The sequence below is a fragment of the Dasypus novemcinctus genome, chromosome 12, assembly GCF_030445035.2.
Source record: "Dasypus novemcinctus isolate mDasNov1 chromosome 12, mDasNov1.1.hap2, whole genome shotgun sequence".
NCBI lineage: Eukaryota > Metazoa > Chordata > Mammalia > Cingulata > Dasypodidae > Dasypus > Dasypus novemcinctus.
In genome coordinates this window covers 58,920,199-58,924,503 of record NC_080684.1, presented here as the reverse complement: position 1 = coordinate 58,924,503, position 4,305 = coordinate 58,920,199, and positions in this window count along the sequence as shown.

Genomic DNA, 4,305 nt, shown 5'->3' with positions numbered 1-4,305 from the left:
GGTTTCAAGCTATTAGCATTCAATGTTATTTACTGTAAAGGCATTACTTACTTTGTCCCTTTTATCCTCTGGCTTTCCATTGTCATGTCTTACTATTGTTTGTCTTTTTATCCTTTAATTTACCCTTCCTAATAATCTTGCACTTTTCTGCAAGTCTCTTACCTTTGTTTTTTCCTTTTAGGTTGCAGCACTCCCTTTAGTATCTCTTGTAATTCTGGTCTTTTGGTAACATATTCTCTCAGTTTTTCTTTTTGTGTGAAGACTTTAAACCCGCCCTCATTTTTATTTATGTATTTATTTTATTAGCAAAGTTGTGAGCTTACAAAACAATCATGCATAATGATTAGATTAGTATGACTAACTATGGCCCATAGTGTACACTTAGTTCCATACACCCTTACTATTAACACTTTGTGTATTGTACATTTGTTAGGGTTCGTGAGAGAACGTTCTCGTATTTGTACTGTTACCCACAGTCCACCTTTCACCATATGGTTTACTGTATTATACAGTTCATGCTTTGTACATTCTATCCCAAGTATATACTCAGTGGCTCTCACTTTCTTCACAGAGTTATGCAGTCATAGCCCCAGCACACCTCTGAATGTTTTCCTTAGTCCAAAAGAAAAAAAATCCCATTCTCCCCCATTATTTACTCTTAACATTGATATAGTACCTTCTTTGACAGTGATGCAAAAATATTACAATGGTGCTAACTCTAGTCCATAAATTACATTAGTTATATTTTCCCCATGCATCACTATATTCCTAACATCTTGTAATAGTGATATGCATTTGTTCTAGTTAATAGAGGTACATTCTTGTATTTGAATTATTAATCATAGTCCTCATCCACCTCCATTAACTTGCCCTCATTTTTGAAGGCCAGTTTTGCCAGATATACAATTCTTGGTTGGCACTTTTTCTCTTTTAGTACCTTGAATACATCATACCACTGTCTTCTTGCCTCCATGGTTTCTGATGAAAGGTTGCCATATAATCTTATTGAGGTTGCCTTGGATGTGATGCTTTGCTTTTCTCTTGCTGCTTTCAGAATCCTTTATCTGTGATATTTATCATCCTAAAGAGTAGGTGTCTTGGAGTAGGTCTCTTTGTTTTTATTCTATTTGGGGTGTGTTTTCCTTCTTGGATGTTGATATTTATATTTTTCATAAGGGCTGGGAACTTTTTGGTCATTATTTCCTCAAATATTCTTCCTGCCCCTTTTCCATTCACTTCTCCTTTGGGACACCAGTAATGCCTATATTTGTGCATTTTACCTTGTCATTCAATTCTCTGAGACCCTGTTTTCCATTTTTTCCATTCTTTTTTCTTTCTATTCACCTGTCTTTTTAAGTTTAGATGCTCTGTCCTCACTATCACTAATTCTGTCTTCAGTCACTTCAAACCTGCTGTTATGGGACCTCTAATATATTTTTAAACTCATTCATTGTGTCTTTCATTCCCAAAAGCTCTATTACTTTTTCTTTGCAGGATTTCAAATTGTTCTTTAACCTCATCCAGTGTCTTCTTAATATCCTTTATCTCTTTAGTCATATTTTCCTTCAACTCTTTGAACTGATTTAGAAGATTTGTGTGATTATCATTGATTAATTCTCTTAATTTCTGTATCTAATTAGGATATTTGGTTTGTTCCTTTGTCTGGGCCATCTCTTCCTATTTCATAGCATGGCTTGTAATTTTTTGCTGATTTCTAGGCATTTGAATATGTTTGTGAATTTACACTGACAGTCAATATCTCCTTCTTGCCTAGTGCTTTTTTCCCAGGCTCATTTTGATTTTTGGTTCATCTTCTGTGTTTTAAAAATTTCCCAGCTTCAGTTATCAAAATTGGGTCAGGGACTCACTAATGAGGCACAGATTTTTTCCCAGGAGTCCACCTAAGAGAGACCTAAAAGCAATTTTCTCCTTGCAGTTTCCAGCCAGGGAGCAGATGGCACTCATTGGTGAACCTTTCCACAGAGGTGTATATTTCAACCTCCACTTGCTTGTTGTTTTGATCTGGCCAGAGCCAAGATTCAAAGCAGGCTCTTCTAGCCAAATTCACAGAAGAGAAACCATTCTCTGCTCCCTTCTGCACCTTCCCTCTTCCAGGGAGGAAGTCATCTGTTCTTTTTAGTCAGCTGCAGTGAGCCATGAGTTTTATTCCAGCTGTGTGCCTTTAGGGTGGGGGATGGATGCTCTTCCCAGCTGCTGTGGTGGTTTAGGAGCTCATAGTTGTTGTTTCAGGGTCTTTGTCTCTCTGTCCTTTGCCCTCCTCAGAGTTTCTCAGCACTGTCCTGGTCTGCTGACCCCCAAAGCAGGTCCCTTGGGCAGCTTTTTACCCTTTCTCTGTTATTTCTGTGGAAGAGTTGATCCCTGCCTGCCTACTCTGGCACCATCTTCCCAGAAGTCCTCTGTTCATTTTTTTATTCACTTTTTTTCCTGCTTCTTAGCCCGAAATCATTTCAGTTGTCTTGTCTTTGAGTTCACTGATTCTTTCTCTATCATCTCTAATCTGCTATTGATTCCCTCTGGAACAGGGATTCTTAATCTTTTTTGTTCCATGGAACCCTTTGCCAATCAGGTGAAAACCACAGACCCCTTCTCAGAATGCAGTGGCAGATAGTTTTATGACACTTAACAAATACAGGTCTAACAAATACTGTAATTTTGAAGTATGGATGGGTGTACATGATTTTTTGAGATATGCCATAACTGTAATGTGATACGAAATAAATACTACTGTAACTTATTGCATGCATTCATAAGAGAAGGAAATGTTAGATTTCAGTTAGATGTCAGAGACACCAACGATAATAATTTGATTTTTTTTCCATTCAAGTTCATAGACCCCCTGGTTAAGAACACCTGCTCTAGAGAATTTTTCATTTCAGTAGTCTTTATTACCTGTATTTCTGTTTGCTTCCTTTAAAATTTTCTACCTCTTTATTGAGATTCTTATATTGCTATTTATCATTTTCCTGATATCCTTTAGTTTTTTTCTTCATGCTTTATCTCTCTGAACATACAAAATTACAGCATGCCACTCTCCACACACCTGCACCATGTAATTCCTTTTTTCTTTTCCATTTCCTTTCACAGCATGTACCACCATCTGAAATATTATATATTTTATTAATGTAGCTGTTAATTGTCTCTCTCCCCACAACTAGATGTAAGATCTAATAGAGCAAAGATTTTTGTTCATATTATTCATTATTATACACCTGGCATCTAAAACCTGCCTATGCACAGTAAGCACTCAATACATATTTGTGAATGAATGATTGAATGAATCCCTAGCATCTCTAATTTTTGTGATAGCACCTTAATTTTCCTTTGTGGAATGACTTCATCATTTTTAGTGCATGTGGTTGATTAGAAGTGACTTTTCCTCCTCAGCTTCAGACTTAGTACATTTCTAGTATATATCTACCCCCACCTACCCCCAGGTCATGTAATTGGTTTAGGGATTGGTTCATAACATAAACCTGTCCAATGACTCTCAAGTCTCAGACTCTTGCTGAAATTATTGTAAAAGTAATGCTCTCTTTCTAACGGGAGTAGCTAGCCTTGTAGGATATAAGCTCAAAGCTACTGGAGGTCATCTTGCCACTGATAATTCACCCTGTTTAAGAATGAAACCAGCACATTGGAAAGTAAACAGAACTAAGGCATAGAGGAATATTGATTGCTAATGATTTCATTTGACAAGTTGTTCTTGAATCAGTTTGAATTTGTCACTTGCAACTAAAAGAATCCTAACAAATTCAGTGTCTAACTTGCAGTATCTGATTCTACGATGACATTACCTCTTTTTATGATGTACTTATAGCTTCTGTACACTTCCTAACCATTTTTTCTTGTTTGTAAAAAGCAAGTCTACAGTAGATTTACCTTAATTATTTTGTCTTCTGGGTAATGAAATTATCAGGGAGACAAGCAGAGAATTTATCAATCAAATCCTTTGCTTTTAGTAGAAGGAAACTTTAAATAGATGTTGGACTAATTGCAGGTACTCTTCTATAATTTACCTCTGGACCAGTTTTGTGATTGGAATTAGAAAAAACAGATTCTATGGCACCTGTCTGATTAGTATAGCATAGTAAACTCCCACAATAATATTTTCATTTTTCTCTATCCTGAACAAATTGATTTTTATTATGTCTATTATCTATTTTCTAGATCTCATAAGTGAACTTTATTTATGAAGTCAGCAAATAATTTTGGAGCCAAACTCCATAACTTATAGTTTTCTAGATGCTAGTCATATAAAGATGAACTTTTACTTTGTTGCCTGGC